Source organism: Halichoerus grypus, chromosome 1, assembly GCF_964656455.1.
Source record: "Halichoerus grypus chromosome 1, mHalGry1.hap1.1, whole genome shotgun sequence".
Lineage (NCBI taxonomy): Eukaryota > Metazoa > Chordata > Mammalia > Carnivora > Phocidae > Halichoerus > Halichoerus grypus.
In genome coordinates, this window is record NC_135712.1 from 198,778,494 (window position 1) to 198,788,747 (window position 10,254).

Below are 10,254 nucleotides of genomic sequence, written 5' to 3' on the forward strand. Positions count from 1 at the left end.
TCTGTGGGTTAGTCTGAACCCTGGCCCCACTAGCGCCAGCTGCATTGGATGGCGGACCCATAGAGAAGTTCTGCTTGTTTTTTTGGTACCCCCTCCCTACCTTTTTTTCTGCATCTGGTGGCTGCCATTAGTAGGGTATGGCCTCCCTTGGTTCCCAGGCTCTGGGGACCCCTTTGCTCCCAGCCTCACCGTGGCTTCACAACCCTGCATGCTCCTTGTGTCTGGCAGTCCTGCTTTCATCTACCATGTGAGTAGGGGGCCACACCCAGCTCCTCAAGGGCAGCCTGCTTGGGGCCCACTCTTTATCCTCTCTCTCAGGCCTGATTCCAGCTCATGGCCCAGGACCCCCAGCCCGGCTAGGCCTCCTCCTTCGCAGTCTACAACTCCTTTCAGTTCTGCTGCTGCTGCCACCAATGGGTGAGAGGTTGACTCTTTCCCTGAGAGCCATTCAAAGGGGGAGAAGAACTCTCCAGGCCTCCCTGTGGGGCAGAGTGAGGTGGGGGGTATCCTAGGATCTCTACTCAGACCTTGTCCTTCCCAGTCCAGGCTCCCAGAACAGTTGCTGAGGAGGTGCCAGACACACTTTCCCCACCTACTGACAACTTGATTGTTGGCCGTGGCCAGAACCTTCTGAGCCCTACTGCATTGTCAGTCACCTACAGGTGGGGAGGAGTGTGAGGGCTCTGGAGATGGTATCTCTGGGTTTTCCTGGGCAGGTTTGGCCTTGCGGGGGTATTCAGGTCATTGTTGGGGGCTGGAGAGGGGAGGCCTGTGCTGTGAAATTTTGGAATTGGGGGCCAACCACATACCTCTTGCCTTGTCATTCTCCTTGGGCATTCCCCCAGGAATCTGAGAATTGCTTCTTTTGTGACTCTCGGGACCAGGGAGGCCATGGCATTGAGAATGTGATCTGGAGTGGTGGTCGTGGCAGCAACAAGACCTGATGGCAAGCAGAGAGTGGTGAGGGTACACGTGTGCCCATGTGTTCAGGTCTAGGGTCATGGCCTGGTCACTCTGACAAGCCCTTGTGGTTGCAGGTGTTGAGAATGTCACCATCCAGCTGGACCTAGAGAGTGCCTTCTACTTTACCCACCTCATCATGACTTTCAGGGTGACCCAATGCCCCAGCCTGAAGGCTTGCTCTGTGCCTCCTGACCTGATGGCCACCAGTGATGCTTGCCCCTGGTGACCCAAGGATCCCCTCCTGTCCCCTGGCATTCTGCCCAGCAGCTCTGCTCCTGGAGCGCTCAGTGGACCATGGCCACTCCTGGCATGTGTACCGATACTGTGCCTACAACTGCTCAGGCCTTCTTCCTGGGATCCGTCTTGCTCCTGGCCACAGAGTCAGTGACCTTGTTTGTGACCGGCGTTACTCTGACATCAAGCCTTCCACTGAGGGCCAGGTCAGGCCCAGAGGAAGGGGCGTTGGGCCCTGGGGTGAAGCCAGAGGCTCAGGTTTGCTTTCTTCTCTCAGGTAATTTTCAAAGTTCTGGACCCAGCCATTCTGGTGGAGAACCCAAACAACCCCAAGATTCAGGGTAATTGTCCCCACAGCCAATCCTGTACTCCTTGCATGTTAGGACAGCCAGATACTGGGGGGAGGTGAGGTCCTGCCTGGGTGTGTACACAAGTGGGGCAGGGGTGGCAGGCAAGCCAGCATCATTCCCCAGCTCTGCACCATCATGGTCCTCTATTGTGGGCCCTGTTATGGCCCTCCATTCCTATCCCATCATTGTTCCCTGGACCTGTGTCCAGTGCAGAGGGACTGGCACGTGTAACAGTTTCCATCTCTGCCCCATCATAACTCCTTTGTGGGGCCCCATTGTAGTTCTCATCGCTACTTTCTATGCCAGCCCCAACAGTGTACCCCATCACTGCATCTATCACTGAACATCATGACTGTCCCCTTTATGAGCCTCCGTCACTGCCTCCATCCTGGTCCCTTGGCATTGCCCTCCCCTGATTCATCATCCAGGCCTTAGTTTGTACCCTGCATCTCTGCAGCTGCCTCTAGGTGATGCCAGGGCGTCTCTGGGTTGTGACCTCTTTCTTGTAAGGCAGGAGTCTTGAAAGACAAGAGACACATAACCAAAACCCAGCAAGGCAGCCCAGAGTCAGGTCAGGCGAGTACCAGAGCAGGACATAGCCCAAACTAGCACTCTCCACCCACCTTGACTGGTTATTACCAGCCACTCACCAAGTCCCCATGCTAGGTTTCCAAGCAGCTGTTGCTCTTCTGATCTGATCACGGGAGAGACACCTGGCGAAGGAGGGGTACAAGAGAGAACCTTGGCTCAGTAACTGACATAAGCTGTGGAGCAGAAAGGAGCCATGGACCCATCTCTCCCATGTGTACATTGAGCAAGTGCCCATTGAGCTCCGCTGTGTACCAGGCATCTATCTTCTGAGCAGGGCTCAGTGGGAAGCAGATAGACAAGGTATCTGTCTTCTTGGAGCTGACATGAAAGTGAGAAAAACTGGATAAATAAGCAAACTAATACCGTATATGGTTTGGCTGGATGATAAACTGATTTCTAGTTTTGATGATGGGCTGGGGAATGGAATGCTTTACTGCATTGGGGAAGTAGGTTTCAAATATCTAGTGATGCCAGGACGGGATGTCCAGGAAGCAGTGGGATGTGCAGGTCTCAGCTCAGGAGTGATACCAGGGCTGGAGCCGTGCAGAAGTGGAATTACCACCATTAGGCTGTAGTCATCCTAAGATGGCATGCCCAGAGGAACAGGAATGGGGGAGTCCCACAGCATGAATGCTGGAGGAGGTGGCCGTAGTGACGCAGATAAGAGACTACCCCCATTCCTCCCCCTTCCATCCCAGCCATAGAGGGATGATGACTAGTGCATCTGAGGTCCCCCAACCTGTGTCTCCAGAGCTCCTGCGTATGACAAACCTCCGTGTCAACTTCTCCAAACTGCACACACTGGGTGACAGGCCATTGGGGGGCCTAAAGCGACACCCCTTCTACGACTATGCCCTTTATGAGCTCGTGGCCAGAGGCAGCTGCCTGTGCCATGGCCATGCCTCTGAGTGTAAGCCCATAGCTGGGACCCCAGCTGATGTGAAAGGCATGGTGAGCACCATGGGAGGGGCATCCAGTGGCTGGTGGGGTGGGCAGGCTGGGGGGACTGGGGCAGACTCATCTTGCCCTCCTCCCTGGCAGGTGCATGGCCTTTGCGTCTGCCGCCACCACACAGCTGGTACCCACTGTGAGCGCTGCCAGGACCTGCACAGGACCACCCATGGCATGCAGCAGAGCCTGGGCACCCTCAGCCTGCCAGGGTAGGTGCCATGCCCTCTCTGCCTGGCCATACTTGCCCAGCTCAGCCCACTCCATATCCACCTTCCTTGTTCTGCCCTAGAACGCAAGTGCAATGGACATGCCCGCAGTTGTCACTTTGACATGGCCTTGTATTTGGCATCTGGCAATGTGAGTGGAGGCATGTGTGACGCATGTCAGCACAACACAGCTGGGTGCCACTGTGAGCTCTGCCAGTCCTTCTGCCGAGATCCCAGGGAGGATCCCCGGTCCCTTCATTCTTGCAAACGTGAGCCCTCCAACCCCCAATCCCAACTCTGACCTCGATCCTTCAGCTCCGTGGTGACCTCTGACCTAACTCTGTCCTCACCTCTGACCCATGACGCAGCCTGTAACTGGGACCGTGGGGGGACCCTGGAAGGGGGTTTGTGTGATGCTCACACAGATGGGACCCCTGGTCTCCTCTCTGGGCAGTGTTGCTGCAAAGTTCATGTCTGGAGCCGGCACTGTGACTTCTGCCGACCTGGTCACTGTGGCCTCAGCCCCACCCAAACAGAAGGTTGCCAGCATGAGTTATCCTGGGAGCAGACCCCAAACCCCATGTCCTTGCTCTGCCCCCAGTCACTGCCATAAGAACACATGCATGCACCTACCTCTGCAGCAGTCCCAATAGCACCCTGGGAGCCCTGTGCCCTAGCCTGCAGGCGTCGTGACCCCTGGGGCCGGGTCCCTGGCACTCATGCCTGTGATCCCTCCAGCGGTGCCTGTCACTGGCAAACGCTTTGTCTCTGGGTGGGACTGCAGCTGTTGTCTGGTAAGCCTTGACCCACCTTCTGATTTGACCTTGATCTTGGGCATTGAGCTTCTAGAAGCTGATAAGTATAAGGCTATAATCAGTGTGAATGTAGACTGAGCCTTACACATGGGTTGGTTCAACTCCCTGATCTGGTTATTGGGGTCAATGCCACCTCAGCTAGCTGAACCAGCATATGCCCTCAGGTGGGAGCTTTGGGGGCATAAAAAGGAAAAGCGATGAAACAAGTTACAACAGTATTGGTTTAAAGAACTAGGTTTAAAGATGTTTTGCAACAAACATGTTTGAAGGAACACTCAGTCCAAGAAACAATTCCATCCCTTTTTTGCCTCTCCTTGAATGTAAATCCTTTGTTTAACTTTTACTTTAACCCCTGCAGTGTCCTCATCTTTTTTTTTTTTTTTTTTTTTTATTTATTTGACAGAGATAGAGAACACAAGTAGGCAGAGAGAGAGGGAGAAGCAGGCTCCCCGCAGAGCGGGGAGCCCGATGCGGGACTCGATCCCAGGACCCTGGGATCATGACCTGAGCCGAAGGCAGCCGCTCAACCGACTGAGCCACCCAGGCGCCCCTGCAGTGTCCTCATCTTACCTCTTACAAAGTTGTGCATGAGTACACTGGGGTCTCCTCACCCCCTCCCAGCAGCAAGCAGAGGAGCATTCAAGCCCTGTGCTCACGCCCTTTCCTCCTGCAACAGGCAGTCCCAGTACGTGACCTCCCAGGCTCCAGATCTTCCTGTCCTTTCTCCACCTACTTGCTCTCTCTTACAGCCCGAGTTCTGGGGTCTGAGCAGCGACTCTCTGGGCTGCCGGCCCTGTAATTGTGACTTTGGGGTGCCTACAGCAACAGGTACAAGGCAGGGCCTGGGAATTGGGATCAAGTGGCAAGAATCAGGAGTTGACTCTCCCTCCCTGCCCCCATGCTTGCTCAGGTGTTCTGCTGGGGAGGGCCTCTGCCCGTGCAGCCCTCACCTCTGTGGCCGCCGCTGCCATGAACTCCAATCTGGGCACTTCTGTGCTGCCCTTGACCAAGCCACTGCTGAAGCTGAGCTTGACCAGGTCCTCCAGCCAGCTGACCCCCAGTTGCCTGTGAGTGTCCAGGAGGGGTAGGGGCAGGGGCAAGAGGAAACCAAGGCTCAGACTTGGTTTTCAGGGGAGGGAGGGAGTGTGTAGAGAGAACTAGTTGGAATAAGAGGCTGAGCAGGGTTAGGAAGGTGAGAAAGTCCAGGTGGGGGCGTCAGCGTGGTCAGAGGTTTGGTGTCTTAGAACCCATATTTTCAGGGCAGTGTGGGAGAAGAGAGGGCCAGAATGTTGGAGGACACTGACACCCGGCTTGCCCCCAGGGAGCCCCCTGGCCTGCTCCTGCCCATTGTACACAAAACTCAGGGACCTCTCCTGGTTGGCTCTGGCCCCCACTGGAGACAGCGTGACCCTCGATGTGCCTGCCACTCTGCTAGGCAAGCCTATTACAGCAGTCAGCTGCCCAGGGTGAGGAATCTGAGGAACAAGGTGGGGTCATAGGTCGCTAGGGTCTTAGTAGGGATGGGGCCCAAGCCCTGGGGATATGGGTCCCTGAGGTCTTGGGGTAATGGGAACCTAAGTCCTGAGGGTCCAGGTCATGGGGTGATCTGGGCCTGGGAGTCTGTGTCTCACATCCAGGCCCCAGAGGAGCCCCTGCCCTTGCAGCAGGGAGCTGGCTCTGCACCGTGGACTGGCTTGGGCTTTGCACATGTGGTTGATGGGGCCGGCCTCTCTCTGCTGGGGCCCACAGTGCCTCGTGTCATGGAGCATGACATTGTCCTGTGCTATGAGACCAAGGTCTGTGACATAGGTCCCAAGCAGGTGAATGGGTGATGCTGGGTGGTGGGCAGGGGCAGCTCTATGACTGCTGATCCCTAACCCCAGGCAGCTGAAGACTGGCAGGCATTAGTCTGTGTTCATGCCCGGTCCCTGTCCAGGAGCACCCTCTGTGCCCATCTGCGCTCAGAGCAGTTGTTCCAGGTGGCCTTGACCTACGCACACAGGTAGGCAGGGCCCTAGGACCCCCAATAGCAAGACCCTATTATGCTGCCAACACATTTGAAACAACACTCAAAGTGGAAAATCTCCAGTATGGAATATCATCATGTCATAGAGCAGTCAAAACAGGGACTGAGCGTAAAACATCAAGATTTAAGAAGTTGGTCTTTTTTTGCATGGGTCATATGATGAAATACTAGATGCAGCAGAAATGGGACACCCCTGAGACCACATGATCATGGCCTCCTTATCCCACCCTTACTCCTTCCCTGCTCTCTGCAGAGCTGTGGTTTTATCCAGACCTTTCTGCTTTGAACTGGGGACACGCTACTCCCTGATCCTGAGGCTGTGCAGGACCAAGGGGATGCGGAGACCAGAGGGGGGCACTATCCTTCTGGATTCGGTGAGGTCCTAGGGGTTCCACCTCACCTCTGGGGGAGACAAATTATAGCAGAATGACGTGGATGCGGTAGGGCTGGGGAGTAGGCGTCGCAGAGGCCTGGAGTTGCACCAAGAGGATGGAGACAGGTGGATAGTGTAAGGAGGGGGATCCAGGCAGGAGCAAAGCACATGCGAAGGATAGAAGATGAGAATAGGCAGCCACCAGACCTCCAAGGACGTATGGGCATTGTGGGGCAGTGGGGAGCCATGGAAGGGACTTGAACAGGGAAAATTCATGGGGGAGAATGGATTGCAAGGTGGAGGCTGCTGCAGTGATTCTGAGTGAGAGGTGGCATTGTGTGGACTAGATGGGGGCTATGGGACAGGAAGGAGAAACAGACTCAGAAGAGAACTAGGAAAGGGGTAGGAAGGGGCTGTGAGATCCACTACAAGGAAGGGTAGTTAGTAGGTGATAGTGAGTGGGGCTGGGCTCACTGCCCTCTGCCTGCCACCCTCCACCCTCCTACTAGATTGTGCTCTTGCCGTGGGTGAAGGAGTTGCCTGGGCTGAGATCTGTGGACCCTGGGGCCACAGAGCACTTACAGGAGCTCCACAAGGCAGGCTGCGTGGAGGCAGCAAGGACTGGCCTCCCCAGCACCATGCCTGAGGTTTGTGCCCACCTTGTCTGCAGCATCTCGGCCCTGCTCCACGGGGGTGGCCTTGGTGAGTATATGCCCCTGGCTTGAGGGGGCTGCAATATAGGGGTTGCAGGAAGCACCGTGAGGTTCACTTTATCTCGCTCTTTCTCCTGCCAGCATGTGAGTGCCACCCCCAGGGTTCCCTGAACACTGAGTGCACCCCACTAGGTGGGCAGTGCCCCTGCCATCCCAATATCATTGGTCGTACCTGTGACTGTATGTCTGAAATATACAGCATCGGGCCCACTGGCTGCAGTGGTAAGCCTTCAGGGCCAGCGAGGATGGGTGTGGGGTCTGGGACCAATCATCTCCTTTCTCCGCATGGCTTGACGGCCTTGTCATTCCCCACAGAGTGCCACTGCCACACCGAGGGGCCACTAGTACCATTTGTAACCCTGTGAGTGGGCAGTGCACATGCCGGGCAGGCCTTGCTGGTCACCGCTGTGCCCACTGCCTCTCTGGCTGGTGGGGTTTCCCGCTCTGCCAGCCCTGCACCTGCACTGGACACGCTGAGTTGTGCCAGCCACTCACAGGGGTCTGCCAGGCTTGCCCGGGAGCCACCACAGGCTGGCACTGTGCAAGGTGAGCGCTGTCGCTGGAAGGGCTGGGTAGGAATTACGATGAGTGGGCCACGTCCCATTCCATGTGCTGCTGCCCGCAGGTGCTTGGACGGCTACTCTGGAGACCCCACCCTGGGCTCAGGCCAGCAGTGCGGACCTTGCCCCTGTCCTGGGCGCCCTGGCTCTGGCCTCTATCATGGGATTTCCTGCCATGTGGACAGTGCAAGTGGACGTGTCCTATACCTCTGTGCACCTGGCTATGCAGGTGAGGGCTGTTTGGCAAGGGCAGCCCGGTGGCCCTGCTCACTTGTTCACAACCTCATCAGGCCCACGAGGCAAATCTTTGCCAGGGCCACCTGTATGTGGAGCTGCAGGCTGGGCACGTCTCCTGGAGGAGTTGCTGTTCAAGGGAGGGAGGGGCAGATGGGAGGAGCTATAGACATGGAATCTGTAAACCGGGAAGGTGGGCTGTAATGTAGCTTCTGTGTTCTCTGCCTTCTTGGCTCGACCTCAGACTTTCTGGCTGCATACGTGGGACCCATAGGCCACAAGGGTACAGGAAGGCACCTGAGACAACCCACCCATACCTCGATCCTTTCCGGGCCCCCGCTGCGACCGCTGTTCCTCTGGCTACTTTGGGCACCCTTGGCCAGGGGGAGACCCCAGAAGGAGCCCGTGCCGGCCCTGTCAGTGCAACAATATCGGTCCCCGTGATCATGCTGCCTGCGACACCCACAGTGGGGACTGCCGGCGCTGTCTGCACCACACCTAAGGTCCCAGCTGTGCCCACTGCAGGACTGGCTTCCATGGCAGTGCCCTGCGTCCAGGGGGCTGCTGGCATGAGTGTGTGGCTAGGATGGGTGAGAATATCCCAAGGCAGGTGGGTGCGTTCTCTTTCTTCAGACCCTTCCTATTCCCCAGGCTGCAGCTGTGACCCCAGGGCACTGTCCCTGCACGGTGCCCCTCTTGGGCTGAAGCCTGCTTCTGCAACCAGGTCAGCGGGCTGTGCTCTTGCCGCCCCCACACACTGGGGCGGGACTAGCCGCTGTGCCCCTCTCTTCTGGAACCTGGGGGGACTGTGAGCCCTGCAACTGCCATGCCCAACACACTGTGCAGCCGGCATGTCACCCAGGGAGTGAGGCCACGTTGCACATAGCTTGTGGCGGCGTCCGGGTGCGAGTGAAGGTGTGTGTGCCTCTGACAAGATGATACTTGTGGCTGGTGTGAGTGTTCACATCACCACCAGCACCGGGGTGTGTGGCTGCAAACAGCTGTGTGAGTCTCTGCTTTTGTGTGACATCAGCTATAAGATAATGGCGGGATTTGGGGTAAGGCAGACATGAGACCACACGTACCTGACCCCACGTGCAGCCATGTGCTAGTGTGTGGGTGACCCACTGTGAATGGGTCCCCGCAAGTGGACTGAACGTGGCAGGGGCTGGGGGGGAGGCTGAGGAGACACAGGTGAAGGGTAAGGTTTGAGAGCTTGGCCACTGTGAGCAGGAGTTTCCAGGAGGAGAGTAATCAGCGACCAAATGAAACGAGGCCTGAAGTGTGTGTTCTTATGTCCTTGGCAAAGAGATGGTGGGAGGCAGGGTGAAGGAGACATCAGGGTGAGACAGCGGTGTGTTCGGATCAGGACACAGAATAGCAAGTCAGGAGTTGAGAACCCAGAGGGTCTGTGGGAGGCTGGCAATGTGGGAAGGTGGGGGCTGGCCAAGGAGGTCAGGCCAGAGGAAGCAGGAAAGGGAGAAGCCTTCGGCCAAGCACAGGTGTGGATGCTGCCCAGGGCAGGAGCAGGGCAGGGAGAAGACTCTGTGCTTGGTATGCGTACACTGCCTTTGAATACTCGTGTCCTTCTCCCTGGCCCAGAGGAGGCTCTGTGTTCCTACCCACTGGCCCACACTCTCTTCCCTCAGGTCCCAGGTCAGTGCACCTGCCGGGTAGGATCGGGGGTCGCACATGCTCCAGGTGTCAGGATGGGTACTGGGGTGACCCAGAGCAGGAATGCAGAGGTGAGAAAGTCACTCACATGATCCACACCACCAGGGATGATGTTTCCCTGAAGGGGCCCAGTGTGGAGTAGCAGGGGAACAGTGGGGCTTTCCTGAGGGAGAACACAGCATGTTTATTGATGTTTCCCCCCAGATTCAAAGAAATATTCATGAAAAGCTGTTGGCAAGGCCAGGTGGGGTATTCCTACAGAGAGCACACATCAGGTGGCTCTTTTCTGAACCCATCTGCCAGTCCTGTACCCCAGCTGACCCTTGACTGGACTGTAGAGCTTCCAGAGCATTGTGCTGTTTCCCTGCCCAAAGGCTGCCATGCCATATGGCCTCTGTGGCCAGGGAAGATGCCAGTGCCCATGGTCATTCTGAGCAGTGGCTTAGGCAAAGGCTTGTGTGCACCCTCCCACTCACACAGGGCTGTTCTCCAGGCTTCTTGGAGGCAAGGCTGGGGCAAGAGCTGCCTGCTCCCCCCCACAGCCTGTGCCTGTGACCCACAGGG

The 10,254-nt window shown here is 56.8% G+C and overlaps 1 long non-coding RNA gene across 1 annotated transcript; it reads left to right on the forward strand.

Annotated features, from left to right (window-relative positions):
• The first annotated feature begins 7,029 nt into the window (after positions 1-7,029).
• On the forward strand, positions 7,030-10,092 carry LOC118541112 (uncharacterized). Its single transcript, XR_013449924.1, has 5 exons — positions 7,030-7,211; positions 7,304-7,444; positions 7,538-7,768; positions 7,848-8,011; positions 8,261-10,092. It is a non-coding gene; the product is annotated as an uncharacterized LOC118541112 (long non-coding RNA).
• Positions 10,093-10,254: the final 162 nt, after the last annotated feature.